At 49.1% G+C, this 19927-nt stretch overlaps 1 long non-coding RNA gene across 1 annotated transcript; it reads right to left on the bottom strand.

The window, feature by feature from the left end:
- Positions 1 to 829: 829 nt before the first annotated feature.
- LOC129715614 (uncharacterized) lies at positions 830 to 15252 on the bottom strand. The gene is made up of 4 exons (XR_008726532.1): positions 15212 to 15252; positions 9841 to 9936; positions 5668 to 5775; positions 830 to 2295 (listed from the first exon to the last, which is right to left on the bottom strand). It is a non-coding gene; the product is annotated as an uncharacterized LOC129715614 (long non-coding RNA).
- Between the last annotated feature and the right edge of the window lie 4675 nt (positions 15253 to 19927).

Raw genomic sequence — 19927 nt, 5'->3', positions numbered from 1 at the left:
GCTCCGGTTTCCTGCCACACTCCAAAGACGTACAGGTTTGTACAATTGTAAATTATCCCCAGTGCATGTCGGATCATGTTAATGTGTGCCGGGATTGCTGGTCGCAGTGGACTCGGAGCGATGCAACACCTGTCCCCATACCTCCCCACTCATTTCCATCCAAGGACCCCGACAATCCTTTTAGGAGATGCTGAGGTTCACTTGCACCTCCTCCAACCTCATCTACTCTATCCGTTGTTCAATGTGTGGACCCTCACACATCGGCGATACCAAACGTAGACTGTGCGATCCTCACTCAGCCCGCCCGCCTTGGCCTAGCCAATCTCCAGTTGCCAAACACTTTAACTCCCTTCCCATTCCCACACTGACCTTTCTGTCCTGGGCCTCCTCCATTGTCAGTGTGAGGCCCAGCGCAGATTGGAGGAACAACACCTCATATTTCACTTGGGCAGCTTACACCCCAGCGGTATGAACATTGACTTCTCTAACTCCAAGTAACCCTTGCATCCCTTCTCTCACCCTCGACATCCTGCTAGTTTCACTGTTCGTATCCCCTCGTTATCACCTCCTCCACAGCCAACAATGGACCATTGTGAGCTCTTTGGTCATCGGTGCCGTATCTGATCTGTTCTTTGTACATTTTCATAACTCTAGTCTCCCCTCTCCCCTGACTCTCAGTCTGAAGAAGGGTCTCGACCCGAAACGTCACCCATTTCTCTTCTCCAGAGATGCTGCTTGAGTTACTCCAGCTTTTTGTGTCTATCTTCGGTGTAAATCAGCATCTGCAGTTCATTCCTGCACATAAAAATATCTATTCATTGTATTAAATAATAAAACAATTTTATGTAAAATTGTACAGCCAAACACAGACATGGGGAATTACAATTAGAAGCAGAAAGTTATTAAATACAAGCAGTAATTTAGAACTCACTGGTTATATTATGATGACATGTAACATCAGAAAACAACCTTAAAGTACTTAAGATTGTCAACTGTAGCCATTTGTTACACACAAAGACAATTCCAGAGTATGTGGATAAGGCTGGAGCATCTGAGCTCACTGAATCATTCTGAAGAAGGGTCCCGACGTCACCCTTGCATGTGCTCCAACGATGCTGTCTGATCTGTGTGGGAAGGAACTGCAGATGCTAATTTAAACTGAAGATAGACACAAAAAGCTGGAGTAAATCAGTGGGTCGGACAACATCCTCTGTAGAAAAGGAATGGGTGACATTTCGGGTCGAGAACCTTCTTCTGCTGAGATACATCAACATTCTGTGTCTCTTGTTGTGGATTAACCATCATCTGCTTTTCTTTGGTTCAACTACACACAATGATAATTTACGGAAGGACATTCTTGCTATTGAGGGAGTGCAGCGTAGGTTTACAAGGTTAATTCCCGGGATGGCGGGACTGTCATATGCCAAGAGAATGAAGCGGCTGGGCTTGTATACTCTGGAAATTAGAAGGATGAGAAGATATCTTATTGAAACCTTTAAGATTATTAAGGGTTTGGACACGCTAGAGGCAGGAAACATGTTCCCGATGTTGGGGGAGTCCAGAACTAGGGGCCACAGTTTAAGAATAAGGGGAAAGCCATTTAGAACAGAGATGAGGAAACATTTTTTCACACAGTTGTGAGTCTGTGCAATTCTTTGCCTCAGAGGGCGGTGGAGGCTGGTTCTCTAGATACTTTCAAGAGAGAGCTAGATAGGGCTCTTAAAGATAGCGGAGTCAGGGGATATGGGGAGAAGGCAGGAACGGGGTACAGATTGTGGATGATCAGCCATGATCACATTGAATGGTGGTGCTGGCTCGAAGGGCCGAATGGCCTACTCCTGCACCTATTGTCTTTTGATAGTCTAAAGAAGGGTCTCGACCCGAAACGTCACGCATTCCTTCTCTGCAGAGATGCTGCCTGTCCCGCTGAGTTACTCCAGCATTTTGTGTCTACCTTAGGTTTAAACCAGCATCTGCAGTTGCTTCTTACACATGATAATACCTTACTCAGTTGTGGCAGACAACCAGCAATAACAGGCATCATTCCCCCTCCCCGATGTTCCAATATAACGAGGGTTTACAGTAGTCATGATTACATGTTAACACACAAGAACCAGCCAAGCAGCAGCACAGAGCTCAGTGCAAGAGGTGCCGTCATATCCTTGCCTCCATTACACAGTTCTTTCGTACAGCACATCGTTTTCAGAGTGACCGACAATCCAGCAAATGTGTTTGTAACACTTTTCTTGCAAATATCAGGCAGAATGCATCCGCGACTTGTAAACACACTCTTCTCTGCGCAAATAAAAATTCTGGTTACCCATGGAGAATTAGTGATTCCAAGTCACCAATAAAGCAAAAAATGCACCTCTACTGATCAGAAGTGAAAGAAAGGAGTGGCGATTTAGTTTGTAATTGCACAATTGAGGGGTGTAATGCAGAGGCTCTACAAGGCGCTGGTCAGGTCCGCATTTGGAGTATTGTGAGCAGTTATGGGCCCCATATCTGAGGAAGGATGTGCCGGCCCTGGAGAGGGTCCAGAGGAAGTTTACGAGAATGATCCCAGCAATGAGTGGGTTAACGTATGACGAGCAAGGATAGAGACAAAATGCAGGAGTAACACAGCGGGACAGGCAGCATCTCTGCAGTTGATGAGCATTTGTCGGCACTGGGCCGCTACTCGCTGGAGTTTAGAAGGATGAGTGGGTACCTCATTGAAACTTACCGAATAGTGAAAAGCCTGGATAATAGAGTGGATGGGGAGAGGATGTTTCCACTAGTGGGAAAGGACTCAGTTAAAGGACGTTCCCTTTGGAAGTTAAGGAGGAGTTTCTTTAGTCAGAGGGTGGTGAATCTGTGGTGCAGTGGAAATCTGTTGTTGCGTGCTAACCAGTCGGCAGAAAGGCAGATAAGTGAAAGATATGCAAACAAGTAACAATGTTAAAGGAAACAGGTCAATGTTAGCTGTGGTCTAGGAGAAAAATAATTGCAGACAATGAGACTCAACAAGACGACTTTGAAGCTGGTACAACTTAGGTGGGGGAGGGACGGAGCGAGAGGGGGCGCAAGCGTTACTTGAAGTTAAAGAAATCAATGTTCATACAGCTGGGTTGTAAGCTGCCCAAGCGAAATATGAGATGTTGTTCCTCCAATTTGCATTTGGCTACACTCTGACAATGGAGGAGGCCCAGGGCAGAGAGATCAGTGCGGGAATGGGAGGGGGAGTTAAAGTGTTTGGCAACTGGGAGATCAGGTAGGCCCAGGCGGACTGAGCGAAGGTGCAAGCAAAATAAGTGGCATCTTACAGGAGGAAGTACAGTAAACTCTCGTTATTACGCACATCTTTATAACGGATTTTGGTTGAAACGGGCAGTCACGTGTGTGGACATGGCGTCGAAGGATGAGAAGCCGAAGCAAAGAAGTTGAAACCAAATAGCCTAATGAAAACAAAGCCGAAACACCAACTAACAGAAAGGCTGCATCGCCTAAAAGGAAACTCATCGAATGGCCGCTCTGTCGAAATGTCACCTAACCGAAAGGCTGCATCGCCTACAAGCCAACTAACCAACAAGCCAATTTGCACTGTATAATTTGTTGCTTTGCATAATAACAATAAAGAATGATGATGAACTAACCAAATGCCGCTCTGACGAAAAGTCAAATAATAGCTTGTGTGGGAAAATGACCCCCACCCTCCCGTCTTCAACGGCCAGTGATGTGATGGATGTGGGGGGTCTGGAACAATCACTGACAAGTCCCGCCCCCTGGCGACGTCATGTCCGTTATTTGACTTTTCGGCAGAGCGGCATTCGGTTCGTCGGCTTGTAGGTGACACAGTCTTTCGGTTAGGTGGCATTTCGGCAGAGCGGCCATTCGGTGAGTTTGCTTTTAGGCGACGCAGCCTTTTGGTTCGTTGGCGTTTCGGCTTTGTATGCTTTCGGTTATTTGGCGTTTCGGCTTCGTTCCCATTCGGCTATTTGGGTTTGGTTTCTCGTCCTTCGACGCCACGTCCGGGTACCTTGCAGTCCTGCCGGCATTACCGCTAGGCCGGACTGCTAAACACGGCTCACACTGCTTCCTCAGCCGCGCCTGCCTCCACTGCTGTGTTGACACACTGGAGCTTTGGAGCTTGGTGCAGGTAAGGCCTTGCTTTAACATTTCAGCTTCGAATCCCGTTTTCCTGCCTGCTCCCCATAACCCTTCACACCTGTTCTAATCAAGAATTTGTTTATCTCTGCCTTAAAAATATCCACTGACTTGGCCTCCACAGCCGTCTGTGGCAATGTTCCACAAATTAACTATCCTCTGGGGTCAAGGAAAGAGCGTTCATGTCGCGGCCCTGTTTCCACCAATCTTTCCACCACCACAAGCACAAGAGGCGACAAGACAGACACCATTGAATGCAGATGCCAATACACACAATAGGTGCAGCAGCAGGCTATTCGGCCCTTTGAGCCAGCACCGCCATTCAATGTGATCATGGCTGATCATCCCCAATCAGTACCCCGTTCCTGCCTTCTCCCCATATCCCCTGACTCCGCTATTTTTAAGAGCCCTATCTAGCTCTCTCTTGAAAGCATCCATAGAACCGGCCTCTGAGGCAGAGAATTCCACAGCTCTGGCTGAACAACTTCAAATCTTATGTGTGGACTCGATAAGAAGAAGACTACCGATAGGAAGACAACTCGATAAGAAGAAGACTGAAGAAGTTCCTCCTCACCTCCTTTCCAAAAGAGCGCCCTTTAATTCTGAGGCTGTGATCTCTGGTCCGAGACTCTCCCACCAGTGGAAACATCCTCTTCACATCCACTGTATCTATGCCTTTCAATATTCTGTAAGATTTAGATAGTACTTTGGCTCTGGGCTTGGTTGAGCGCTTATCCTGGTGTTGTAGCACGAGTACTTTGCGTGTTAGTTATAATTAAAAAATGTTGTCGGGTCACTGCATGGCGACATGGCGTATGTTACACTCGGTTACAGCGGACTATCAGCAATAGAAACATAGAAAATAGGTGCAGGAGGAGGTCATTCAGCCCTTCAAGCCAGCACCGCCATTCATTGTGATCATGGCTGATCTTCCCCAATCAATAACCCGTGCCTACCTTCTCCCCATATCCCTTGATTCCACTAGCCACTAGAGCTCTATCTAACTCTCTCTTAAATCCATCCAGTGATTTGGCCTCCACTGCCCTCTGTGGCAGGGAATTCCACAAATTCACAACTCTCTGGGTGAAAAAGTTTTTTCTCACCTCAGTCTTAAATGGACTTTCCTTTATTCTAAGACTGTGGCCCCTGGTTCTGGACTCACCCAACATTGGGAACATTTTTCCTGCATCCAGCTTGTCCAGTCCTTTTATAATTGTATATGTTTCTATAAGAACCCCCTCATCCTTCTAAACTCCAGTGAATACAAGCCTAGTCTTTTCAATCTTTCCTCATATGACAGCCCCGCCATCCCAGGGATCAATCTCGTGAACCTACGCTGCACTGCCTCAATCACAAGGATGTCCTTCCTCAAATTAGGAGACCAAAACTATACACAATAACAGACTGTACACAATAACGGTCACCATCTCTCCCGCTGTGATCCGTTATAACGAGGGTTTAAAGTACTTCATCAATTTATGTTCACATTTTTCAAGTAAAACCTAGGTGATTGTTACTTACTTAATTTACCCACCCTTTTGAAGCAATGTTCAGTATCTTCACAGGAGATGGTTTTCATCTTGCAATTTAAAGGAGTTAGGCTGTTCTGAAAGCACTGCAGGCAGCCCCCTGTAGAGGAGAATGTGGTTTAGTTCATCGTTCATCAGTCTAAAGGGCCTGTCCCACTTGCCGATTTTTTCCGGCAACTGCCGGCGTCATATCAGTGGCGCCAAAAGATTTTGAACATTTCAAAAATTCCAGCGGCGACAAAAGAAATGTTGCGACACTTGAAAAAACACCGCACGTCAATACGTCATCACGTCGCAAATTTTTTGGCGACCTGATACGTCAGTCAATGATGCCGGCAGTCGCCAGAAAAAATCGCTAAGTAGGACAGGCCCTTTAGGAGCAGAATTAGGTCACTCAGCCCACCAAGTTTACTCAGCCATTCAATCATGGCTGATCCACCTTTCCCTCTCAACCCCATTCTCCTTCCTTCTAATCAAAAATCTGTCAATCCCTCCAAACCTGTCAAGTCAAGTCACTTTTATTTCTATAGCACATTTTAAAAAACAACTCTCGTTGACCAAAGTGCTTTACATTGGTGGAGGTACTAACGTTATACAACAGTGGTTCATAGATTAAGTACATACATAAATACATGCATATAGCCCTACCTCAGAGGACGTCAAGAAAGGCTTGAGAGTAAAGATGAGTTTTAAGTCACGACTTAAAAGAGTCGATGGAGGGGGCAGTTCTGATGGGAAGAGGGATGCTGTTCCACAGTCTAGGAGCTGCAACCGCAAAGGCACGGTCGCCCCTGAGCTTATGCCCAGACCGCGGGGTTCAGTAGCCCCCAAGTCGGCCCATCTGAGGGACCTGGAGGTGGTGTGGTGGGTAAGCAGACTTTTGATGTAGGGGGGGGGCAAGCCCCTTAAGGGCTTTGTAAACATAACGAAGGAGCTTGAAATTTATTCGGAACCGCACAGGGAGCCAGTGGAGAGAGGCCAGAATCGGGCTGATGTGGTCCCTTTTTCGGGTGCCCGTCAGGAGTCTCGTACACTGCGGCGTTTTGACATGTACCTGTCTAAATGTTTCTTAAATGTTGTGATAGTACCAGGCTCAACTAAAACAGTTGTCCCTCAAACTATTAAAATGCCTCACCTTAAACCCATATCCTGTGGGTAAATGACATTTACCCGACCTATTCCTCATATTATCTTAAACACCTCTACAAGATCACCCTTTATACTCCTGCATTCCAAGGAATAAAGTCATAGACTGCTCAACCAGGCCCTCAAGTCCTGGCAACACCCTCTGCACCGTTTTCCAGTTTAACAACATATTTCCTGTAACACAGTGACCAAAACTGAACACAATACTCTGAATGTGGCCTCACCAACGTCTTGTATAACTGTAACATGACCACCCAAATTCTATACTCAATACTCTGGCTGATGAAGCTCAATGTGCCAAAGGTTCTCTTGAAAACCCCTATCTACGTGACACAATTTTCAAGGAACTATGTCCCTGCACCCTTAGTTACCTTTGCTCTACATTCCCCAGAGCCCTGCCATTCACTGTGCAGGTCCTGCCCTGGTTTGAGTTCCCTAAATGCAGCACCTTGCACTTATCTGTATTATATTCCATGAACCATTCTTCAGCCCACCTGCCCACACGATCCTGCTGCAATTATTGATGACCATCTTCGCTGTCTGTGATGCCGCCCACTTTAGCGTCATCTGCAAAACTTACTAATCATGCCTTGTATGTTGCTAGTGTATCGGGTGATCACTGATCGGCACGGACTCTTGTGGGCCGAAGGGCCTGTTTCCACGCTACATCTCTAAAGTCTAAATCTAGAGCAACCATTTTACTTACTGTTCTATCCTTGCTTCTACCCTCATCTCCATTACACAGCTCCATCTCTTCACCAGACAAAACCTGTCCAGGATCTGACCTCCCCAGAGGAGCATGGGTGAAACTCAACAGACTTGGTACTGGAGGTTACACAAAAAAGCTGGAGAAACTCAGCGGGTGCAGCAGCATCTATGGAGCGAAGGAAATAGGCAACGTTTCGGGCCGAAACCCTTCTTCAGACTGATCGGGGGCGGGGGTGGGTGGGGACAAGAAAGGGAAAAGGAGGAGTAGCCAGAAGGCTGGGGGATGGGAGGAGACAGCAGGGGGGCTGAGGAAGGGGGGGAGGAGACAGCAAGGACTAACAAAATTGGGAGAATTCGATGTTCATGCCCCCGGGGTGCAGACTCCCCAAACGGAATATGAGGTGCTGTTCCTCCAATTTCCGGTGCTGCTCGCTGTGGCCATGGAGGAGACCCAGGACAGAGAGGTCGGAGGCGGAGTGGGAGGGGGAGTTGAAGTGCTGAGCCACCGGGAGGTCAGCTTGGTTATTGCGGACCGAGCGGAGGTGTTCGGCGAAACGATCGCCCAACCTCCGCTTGGTCTCACCGATATAGATCTGCTGACATCTAGAGCAGCGGACGCAATAGATGAGGTTGGAAGAGATGCAGGTAAACCTCTGTCGCACCTGGAACGATTGCTTGGGTCCTTGAACGGAGTCGAGGGGGGAGGTAAAGGGACAAGTGTTGCATCTCTTGCGGTTGCAAGGGAAAGTGCCCGGGGAGGGGGTGGACCGAGAGGGAAGGGAAGAATTGACAAGGGAGTTATGGAGGGAGCGGTCTTTGCGGAAGGCAGATATGGGGGGAGATGGGAAGATGTGGCGAGTAGTGGGGTCACGTTGGAGGTTGCGAAACTGACGGAGGATTACTTTTTGTATGTGACGGCTGGTGGGGTGAAAGGTGAGGACTAGGGGGACTCGGCCCTTGTTGCGAGTGCGGGGATGGGGAGAGAGAGCAGTGTTGCGGGGTATGGAAGAGACCCTGGTGCGGGCCTCATTTATGGTGGAGGAGGGGAACCCCCGTTCCCTGAATAGTGAGGACATTTCAGATGTCCTGGTGTGGAACGCCTCATCCGTGGAGCAGATGCGGCGTAGACGGAGGAATTGGGAGTAGGGGATGGATAACCAAGCTGACCTCCTGGTGGCTCAGCACTTCAACTCCCCCTCTCACTCCGCCTCCGACCTCTCTGTCGTGGGTCTCCTCCATGGCCACAGCGAGCAGCACCGGAAATTGGAGGAACAGCACCTCATATTCCGTTTGGGGAGTCTGCACCCCGGGGGCATGAACATCGAATTCTCCCAATTTTGTTAGTCCTTGCTGTCTCCTCCCCTTCCTCAGCCCCCCTGCTGTCTCCTCCCATCCCCCAGCCTTCTGGCTACTCCTCCTTTTCCCTTTCTTGTCCCCACCCACCCCCGCCCCCGATCAGTCTGAAGAAGGGTTTCAGCCCGAAACGTTGCCTATTTCCTTCGCTCCATAGATGCTGCTGCCCCCGCTGAGTTTCTCCAGCTTTTTTGTGTAACCTTCGATTCTCCAGCATCTGCAGTTCCCTCTTAAAGACTTGGTACTGGAGTTGGGCGTTTCAATGCCAGCATGTGGAGATGGGGGCTCCGCCAGAGCCCAGCCTGTGAATGCGGAGCAGAACAACAGACAGCCAACCATGTCATCTCTGGATGCCCGCTCTCCCACCCACCAAATGGTGCTCAGGGCCTGGCAGACATTGACGCCAAGAGACAACAACCTGGCTGCTCAACACCCGGCTTGAGATCTAACTATTCCTTTGGTTTATGTTTCATTCGCAAGAAGAAGACTTATGGCCCTGTCCCACAGTACGAGTTCATTCCAAGAGCTCTCCCGAGTTTGCCCTGATTTGAACTCGGTGATTTACGGTAATGGCCGCTCGTCGGTACTCGGGGCTCTTGTGGACATTTTTCAACATGTTGAAAAATCTTCACGAGTCTTCCCGAGTTTACCTGCCGTTAGCGAGTCTTCCCCAGTACCTGCCGTTAGCATTACAATCCGCTAAGAGACGTCCCCGAGCTCCGACGCACCCGCTACGTTCATTCTCCGTGATTACGAGTTTGATTTTTTAAAACTCGGGAGAGCTGTTGGAATGAACTTGTACCGTGGGACAGGGCCATTACTGTTGGGATAGAGGATCTCCAGTCAATCTTCACCTCTTTCACTCCTAGATACACCACTGGCTTCACGCCATACACTCTCATATAACAAGATATTGCACGATTTTAATTGTATTACTTGCTGCAGTATCGTCTCTTACCTAATTTGATGATGCTGGCAAGTACAATGAGCATCCAAAGGCATTTCATTTTTAGCTTTGAAGTGGTTGGGGATGTCCTCTAATGTCTGACCAAACCTGAAAGAAACATGGTCTTAAAATAATGGGCATTGGACAATTTTTTTTCCATACAAGGTTAACGCTGTTTATGTTTTAGAGTAACATTCAGCTTTGGGGAAAAGTTCACCCGTTTCAGAATTATGAGACTGTTTAAAATATTAAAAAGTACAAGAACACAGCACAGGCTATGAAATATTATAAGTACATTTTGCCTCAACCCCACAGAGTTGTGATGAGCTCTTACCATGAGTACGAAGGTAGACACTAAATGCTGGAGTAACTCAGCGGGACAGGCAGCATCTCTGGAGAGAAGGAATGGGTGACGTTTCGGGTTGAGACCCGTTCAGACTGATGACCATGAGTACTGTTTGAGATTTTGGTCTCTATCTTACAAGGATATTTGGTTAGGAATTATTTTTTTTTTAGTCCTACAGGCTTACGGAAGGTTGTGAGAGTGATTCTAGCTGCGTTGCCACCATCTTCATCCACATAACCACCAATAATCTGAAGGGTCTCGACCCGAAACGTCACCCATTCCTTCCAGAGATGCTGCCTGTCCCGCTGAGTTACTCCGGCATTTTGTGCTTCCCACCAATAATCATTCTCACCGGTGAACGAGCAGGAGGAAGAACGCACAATTAAGGTTACATTTGGGCATCGGTTACTGTCACCATTCCATCCCCGTATAAATCCCACCCTCAGACTAATTCAATTCGATCCATGTTCTCTTCTTATCCCCCTCCATCCAACCCAACAACTGAATGTGTAGTCCCCTCTACTCCCCTGCAGCCCCCTAGCCACTCCAGTGTAGTCCAATTCACTCCACCCCAGTCCATTCCACTCTAGTCCAGTCCAATCTACTCAAGTCCACTCCACTCCACTCTAGTCCAGTCCAATCCACCCCTCTCTAGTCCACTCCACTCTAGTCCAGTCCAATCTACTCAAGTCCACTCCACTCCACTCGTCCAATCCACCCCTCTCTAATCCACTCCACTCGTCCAATCCACCCCTCTCTAATCCACTCCTCTCGTCCAGTCCAATCCACTCTAGTCCTATCCTCTCCACGAATCCACTCCACTGTAATCCACTCCACTGTAATCCACTCCACTGTAAACCACTACACTGTAATCCACTCCACTGTAGTCCTCCACTGTAGTGCACTCCACTCTAGTCCTGTCCACTCTAGTCCAATCCAGTCCAGTCCAATCCACTCTAGTCCACTCCACTCTAATCCACTCCTCTACTCTAATCCACACCACTCCTCTACACTCTAATCTACTCCTCTACACTCTAATCCACTCCACTCTAATCCACTCAACACTCTAATCCACTCCACTCCACTCCTCTCCACTCTAATCCACTCCTCTCCACTCTACTCTAATCCACTCCACTCTAATCCACTCCTCTAATCCACTACACACTAATCAACTATAGTCCTCAACTCTAATCCTCTACACTCTAATCCACTCCTCTACACTCTAATCCACTCCTCTACACTCAAATGCACTCCACTCCACCCTAACCCACTCCTCTCCACTCCACTCTAATCCACTCCTCTCCACTCTAATCCTCTCCACTCTAATCCACTCCACTCTAATCATCTCCACTCTACTCCTCTCCACTCTAATCCACTCCACTCCACTCCACTCCACTCCCACTCCACTCCACTCTAATTCACTCCACTCTAATCCTCTCCACTCTAATCCACTCCACCACTCCACTCTAATCCACTCCACTCTAATCCACTCCACTCCACTCCACTCTACTCCACTCCACTCAAATCCACTCCACTCTAATCCACTCCACTCAAATCCACTCCACTCTAATCCACTCCACTCTAATCTACTCCACTCCACTCAAATTCACTCCACTCTAATCCTCTCCACCCTAATCCACTCCACTCTAATCTACTCCACTCCACTCAAATCCACTCCACTCTAATCCTCTCCACTCTAATCCACTCCACTCTAATCCACTCCACTCTAATCCACTCCACTCTAATCCACTCCACTCTAATCCTCTCCACTCTAATCCACTCCACTCTAATCCACTCCACTCTAATCCACTCCACTCTAATCCACTCCACTCTAATCCACTCCACTCTAATCCTCTCCACTCTAATCCACTCCACTCTAATCCACTCCACTCCACTCAAATCCACTCCACTCTAATCCACTCCACTCTAATCCACTCCACTCAAATCCTCTCCACTCTAATCCACTCCACTCAAATCCACCCCACTCTAATCCACTCCTCTACTCTACTCCACTCCACTCTAATCCACTCCACTCTAATCCACTCCACTCCACTCTAAACCACTCCACTAATCCACTCTAATCTGCTCCTCTCCACTCTAATCCACTCCACTCTAATCCACTCCACTCTAATCCACTCCTCTCCACTCTAATCCACTCCACTCTAATCCTCTCCACTCTAATCCACTCCACTCTAATCCACTCCTCTCCACTCTAATCCTCTCCACTCTAATCCTCTCCACTCTAATCCACTCCACTCCACTCTACTCCACCTAATCCACTCTACTCCACTCCACTCCAATCCACTCCACCCCACTCCACTCCACTCCAATCCACTCCACTCTACTCCACTCCACTCCACTCCACTCCACTCTAATCCACTCCACTCTAATCTACTCCACTCCACTCTAATCCACACCACTCCACTCCTCCCCACTCTAATCCACTCCACTCCACTCTAAACCACTCCACTAATCCACTCTAATCTGCTCCTCTCCACTCTAATCCACTCCACTCCACTCTAATCCACTCCACTCTAATCCTCTCCACTCTAATCCACTCCTCTAATCCACTCCTCTCCACTCTAATCCTCTCCACTCTAATCCACTCTCCACTCTAATCCACTCCTCTCCACTCTAATCCTCTCACCCTAACCCACTCCACTCTATCCCACTCCACTCTACTCCACCCCACTCTAATCCACTCCACTCTAATCCACTCCTCTCCACTCTAATCCACTCCACTCTAATCCACTCCCACTCCACTCTAATCCACTCCACTCTAATCCACTCCTCTCCACTCTACTCCACTCCACTCTACTCCTCTCCACTCTAATCCACTCCACTCTAATCCACTCCACTCTAATCCACTCCACTCCACTCCTCTCCACTCTAATCCACTCCACTCCACTCCACTCTAATCAACTCCATCCACTCTAATCCACTCCACTCTAATCCACTCCACTCTACTCCACTCCACTCTAATCCACTCCACTCTAATCCACTCCACTCTAATCCTCTCCAATCTAATCCACTCTCCACTCTAATCCACTCCACTCCACTCTAATCCACTCCACTCTAATCCTCTCCACTCTAATCCACTCCACTCTAATCCACTCCACTCCACTCTACTCCACTCCTACTCCACTCCACTCCTCTCCACTCTAATCCACCACTCCACTCTAAACCACTCCACTAATCCACTCTAATCTGCTCCTCTCCACTCTAATCCACTCCACTCTAATCCACTCCACTCCACTCTAATCCACTCCTCTCCACTCTACTCCACTCCACTCTAATCCTCTCCACTCTAATCCACTCCACTCTAATCCACTCCTCTCCACTCTAATCCTCTCTCCACTCTAATCCACTCCTCTCCACTCTAATCCTCTCCACCTAATCCACTCCACTCTAATCCACTCCTCTCCACTCTAATCCTCTCCACCTAATCCACTCCACTCTATTCCACTCCACTCTAATCTACTCCACTCCACTCTAATCCACTCCACTCTAATCCACTCCACTCCTCTCCACTCTAATCCACTCCACTCAACTCTAACCCACTCCACTAATCCACTCTAATCTGCTCCTCTCCACTCTAATCCACTCTTATCCACTCCACTCTAATCCTCTCCACTCTAATCCACTCCACTCTAATCCTCCTCTCCACTCTAATCCTCTCCACTCTAATCCACTCTCCACTCTAATCCACTCCTCTCCACTCTAATCCTCTCCACCTACCCCACTCCACTCTATTCCACTCCACTCTAATCCACTCCACTCTAATCCACTCCACTCTAATCCACTCCACTCTAATCCACTCCACTCCACTCCACTCCTACCACTCCACTCTACTCCACTCCACTCTACTCCACTCCACTCCACTCCCACTCCACTCCACTCCACTCCACTCCACTCCACTCTCACTCCACTCCACTCCACTCCACTCCACTCTACTCCACTCCACTCCACTCCACTCTAATCCACTCCACTCTAATCCACTCCACTCCACTAATCCACTCTAATCTGCTCCTCTCCACTCTAATCCACTCCACTCTACTCCACTCCACTCTAATCCACTCCACTCTAATCCACTCCACTCTAATCCACTCCACTCTAATCCTCTCCCATCTAATCCACTCTCCACTCTCTAATCCACTCCTCTCCACTCTAATCCACTCCACTCTAATCCTCTCCCACTCTAATCCACTCCTCTCACTCCTCTCCACTCTAATCCACTCCTCTCCACTCTAATCCTCTCCACTCTAATCCACTCCTCTCCACTCTAATCCACTCCTCTCCACTCTAATCCACTCCTCTCCACTCTAATCATCTCCACCTAATCCACTCCACTCTATTCCACTCCACTCTAATCCACTCTATTCCACTCCACTCTAATCCACTCTATTCCACTCCACTCTAATCCACTCCACTCTAATCCACTCCACTCCACTCTAATCCACTCCGCTCTAATACTCTCCGCTCTAATACACTCCACTCTATTCCACTCCACTCTACTCCACTCCACTCTACTCCACTCCACTCCCCTCTACTCCACTCCACTCTAATCCACTCCACTCTAATCCACTCCTCTCCACTCTAATCATCTCCACCTAACCCACTCCACTCTAATCCACTCCTCTCCACTATAATCCACTACACTCCTATAATCCACTCCACACCACTCTAATCCACTCCACCACACTCTAATCCACTCCACTAATCCACTCCTCCACTCTAATCTGCCCCTCTCCACTCTAATCCACTCCACTACACGCCACTCCACTCTAATCCACTCCTCTCCACTCTAATCCACTCCTCCTCTCCACTCTAATCCACTCCACTACACGCCACTCCACTCTAATCCACTCCTCTCCACTCTAATCCTCTCCACTCTAATCCCACTCTAATCCACTCCTCTCCACTCTAATCCTCTCCACTCTAATCCACTCCGCTGGGAGGAAATAGACTCGGGTCCGGGTCCGGGTTCGAGACGAGACTCTACAACCGTCGTCGTCGCCGCCGCCATTTCCCGCTCACCTCGTGCCGTCCTCCCCTCGCCAAACCGCCCGCCCCCCACACGTGACACCGCCCCCACACACGTGACATCGTCCCCACCCCCCCCCCCCCCCACACACACACGTCCGTGACACCGCCCCCCACACGTGACACCGCCCCCACACGTGACACCGCCCCCACCCACCCACACCACGTCCGCGACACCGCCCCCACACACGTGACACCGCCCCCACCCACCCCACACACGTCCGTGTCACCGCCCCCCACACGTGACACCGCCCCCACACCACACGTGATGCCGCCCCCCCCCCCCCCAACACACACGTGACACCGCCCCCACACACACACCGCCCACCACACACGTCCGTGACACCGCCCCCACACACGTGACACCGCCCCCACCCACCCCCCACCCGTGTCACCGCCCCCCACACGTGATGCCGCTCCCACCCACACACACGTGTGTCCGTGACACCGCCCCCCACACACACGCGCCCGTGTCACCGCCCCCCACCACACGTGATGCCCGCTCCCACCCACACACGTGTGTCCGTGTCACCGCCCCCCACACACGTGACACCGCCCCCACCACACCCACACACGTACGTCACACTGCCCCCACACGCGCGTGAGACAGCCCGCGCCCCCGCACACACGTGATGCCGCCGCCGCTCCACCACACACGTGACACCGTCCCCTCCTCACGTGACAGCGCCGCTCCTCGACCCCAACACGTGACACCGTCCCCATCCCCGACACGTGACGAAGCCGCCCAACCCCATGGCCTTTACTCTAATTGTTTCAACCCCCCCCCTCACTCCACCCACCAGGTAAATTGTCACCTGTTGTATATTCAACTGGTTCAAGTCAAGTTTATTTGTCACATACACATACGAGATGTGCAGTGAAATGAAAGTGGCAATGCTCGCGGACTTTTGTGCAAAAGACAAACAACCTATAAACTATAAACACAATCATAGCACATATATACCTTTACATAATAAATAATGGAAGGAAAAGCGTTCTGTAGAGTTAGTCCCTGGTGAGATAGGCGTTTACAGTCCGAATGGCCTCTGGGAAGAAACTCCTTCTCAACCTCTCCGTTCTCACCGCATGGCAACGGAGGCGTTTGCCTGACCGTAGCGGCTGGAACAGTCCGTTGCAGGGGTGGAAGAGGTCTCTCTCATGATATTGTTGGCTCTGGAGTTGCACCTCCTGTTGTATAGTTCCTGCAGCGGGGGCGAGTGAAGTTCCCATAGTGCGTTCGGCCGAACGCACTACTCTCTGCAGAGCCTTCTTGTCCCTGGCAGAGCAATTCCCAAACCAGATGGTAATGTTGCGGGCTGCTGCTGTTGCAGCTAAAGATTATAGAGGAGAATCTTTGGTTGCAGCCTCCTGTAGCTGGTGGTGGCCACATTCTTGTTCTTGGGTGAAGGGAGGGATTAAGCCAGAAAGGGTATAAAGAACACACACTATAGAATTTAACATAAAACATCCCCACACAGCAGAATCAAAGTTTCCCACTTTGTGGGAAGGCACCAAAGTCAGGTTTGCAAAGGTCAGGGGCACAGAAGCCAAGATCCCCAAGCAGTATTCAGTATTCAGTATTTCTTTAATATCATTTTCACTGAGTACTCGCATACACAGAGGAAACGAAAAACCGTTGCTCGATCAGTTTCCATTCAGTGTAGTTAATAAAAAAGGATAAATACATAGAGTTTTAAAAACAAATTAAAATTAAAACCAGGAGTCAAAGGCAGAAAAGGTTCGAGTGAAGGACAAAAAACAACAACAACAGCAGCAGCTTGTTGTAGGGGGGATGGGGGGTATAAATGTGGGCAGGAAGGGATTAGAGGGAGAAGGGGCCAAATGCAGGCTGTCTAACATCGCACACAAACCCAAGCACGGAATAATCTCCACCCTACCATAGTTACCCAACCAGATGCAACTAAATTTAAAGTAGCTCTTTCGTCCCAAAAACCCTTTCTGGCTTAAGTCCTCCCTGCACCACCTCCAGTTTAAATTCCATTTGTAATATTTTGGAGGACCAAGAAACCAAGAACCTCCCTTCCATCGCCTCCATCTACACCTCACACTGCATCGGCAAGGCCAGCAGCATCATCAAGGACCAGTCTCCCCCTCCCCCCCGGCCACTCCCTCTTCTCCCCTCTCCCATCGGGCAAGAGGTACAGAGGTGTGAAAACGCACACACACCTCCAGATTCAGGGACAGTTTCTTCTCGCCTGTTATCAGGCAACTGAACCATCCTCTCACCAACCAGAGAGCGGCACTGATCTCCCATCCACCTCATTGGAGGCCCTCGGACTATCTTTGATCGGACTTTGCCGGCTTTACCTTTGCACTAAATGTTATTCCCTTTACCATCTTATCATTTATCCGTACACTGTGGACGGCTTGATTGTAATCATGTGATGTCTTTCCATTGACTGGTTAGCATGCAACAAAAGCTTTTCACATGGGAGAATAAACTAAACTAGCTTTCAATGGCATCTTAGGTAGACAAAAATGCTGGAGAAACTCAGCGGGTGAGGCAGCATCTATGGAGCGAAGGAATAGGTGACGTTTCGGGTTGAGACTGATGTGGGGGTGGGGGTGGTGGGGAAGAAGAAAGGAAGAGGCGGAGACAGTGGGCTGAGGGAGAGCTGGGAAGGGGAGGGGAAGGAGGGAGAAAGCAGGGACTACCTGAAATTGGAGAAGTCAATGTTCATACCGCTGGGGTGTAAACTACCCAAGCGGAATATGAGGTGCTGCTCCTCCAATTTGCGGTGGGACTCACTCTGGCCATGGAGGAGGCCCAGGACAGAAAGGTCGGATTCGGAATGGGAGGGGGAGTTGAAGTGCTGAGTTAAATCAATCTTGCACAGTGGTGGAGTTGCAGCTGAATAAAGTATTTTGAAATTTTAAAAAAGAATTGCTGCCTTATAGCACGAGAGACCCGGGTTTGAACCTGACCTCGGGTGCTGCCTGCGGAGTTTGTGTGTTCTCCCTGTGACTGTGTAGGTTTCCCTGGCTCCTCAGGACCTCTCCCCCCCCCCATACACACACACACACATTCCAAATACATCATTGGCTTCTGTAAATTGCCATCAAAGCGTAGGATGAAAAAATGGGATAACATGGTAGTGTATCGGGGATCGGTGTTTCCACGCTGCATCTCCAATTTAAACTGCCTAAACGGAATATGAGGTGCTGCTCCTCCAATTTACGGTGGGACTCACTCTGGCCATGGAGGAGGCCCAGGACAGAAAGGTCGGATTCGGAATGAGAAGGGGAGTTGAAGTGCTGAGCCACCGGGAGATCAGGTTGGTTATTGTGAACCGAGCAGGGGTGTTGGGCGAAGCGATCGCCAAGCCTGCGCTTGGTCTCACCGATGTAGAGCAGTTGAGACCTAGAGCAGCGGATACAATAGATGAGGTTTGAGGAGGTGCAGGTGAACCACTGCTGCACCTGGAAAGACGGCTTGGGTCCTTGGATGGAGTCTTGGTCAGCATGGACAAGTTGGGCCAAAGGGTCTGTTCCTGTGCTGCGACTAAATGGCCAATTTGGTTTAATATTTGTGGCGTGCTAACCTCTACATGATGACAATGGGGCCATCCTGCTCTGCTTTCCTCCCACACTCGGAAGACGTAGGTTTATTAGCTTTTGAAAAAAGTCCCTAGTGTAACGATAGAACTGATGTTGGGGATAATCACTGGTCGAAGCAGAATTGGTAAACTGAAGGGCATGTTTCTATTTCTAGGCTGTATCTACCGCTGCGCCACTGTGCATTTTGTCTGTTGTTGCTTTTTTCAGCGGTGCTGGCAAAATTATTTTTAATTCAGAAGCAAAACTGTCAGTTGAACTGCCCAGTCTTTTTCTTTGGGGTTGTGAGAATTAAGGACTAGTGGGGCATAGCTGTAAGGCGAGAGGGAAAAGATTTGATAAAAACCTGAGGGGGAAACCTTTTCCACATAGAGTGCTGGGTATATGGAACAAGCTGCCAGAGGCAGGCAGGTACTCAGGGGCGGAAATCCCAGGTGGGACAGGGGTGATGTCCCCTGTCCCCCCTGCACCTATTGTCTATTGTCTCCAGAGATGCTGCATGACCCACTGAGTTACTACAGCATTCTGTGTCTTTCTTTGGTATAAACCAGCACCTGCAGTTTCATGTTATTGCCGTTAAGGGAGAGCCGGTGTGCTTTGTAAATCTGTTAGCGCCGTAGGTGGCTGCTATTTGTATAAATTGTGTATGCAAGCAAAGAATCTCACTGTGCCTAGTTACATGTGACAATAAAATATTCCTATTCCTAAAAGGGGAATAGACAATAACAGTAGTTGCAGTAGTAGTCCATTCAGCCCCTTCGAGCCAGCACCGCCATTCAATGTGATCACGGTTGATCATCCACAATCAGTACCCCGTTCCTGCCTTCTCCCCATATATCCTGACTCCTCTATCTTTGAGAGCCCTATCTAGCTCTCTCTTGAAAATATCCAGAGAACCAGCCTCCACCGCCCTCTGAGGCAGAGAATTCCACAGACTCACAACTCTCTGTGTGAAAAAGTGTTTCCTCGTCTCCGTTCTAAATGGCCTACCCCTTATTCTTAAACTGTGGCCCCTGGTTCTGGACTTCCCCAACATCGGGAACATGTTTCCTGTCTCTAGCGTGTCCAAACCCTTAATAATTTTATATGTTTCAATAAGATACCCTCTCATCCTTCTAAACTCCAGAGTGTACA

The sequence above is a fragment of the Leucoraja erinacea genome, unplaced genomic scaffold, assembly GCF_028641065.1.
Source record: "Leucoraja erinacea ecotype New England unplaced genomic scaffold, Leri_hhj_1 Leri_127S, whole genome shotgun sequence".
Lineage (NCBI taxonomy): Eukaryota > Metazoa > Chordata > Chondrichthyes > Rajiformes > Rajidae > Leucoraja > Leucoraja erinaceus.
Note: the sequence above shows the minus strand (reverse complement) of the source record. Positions and strands in the feature narration are given on the sequence as shown.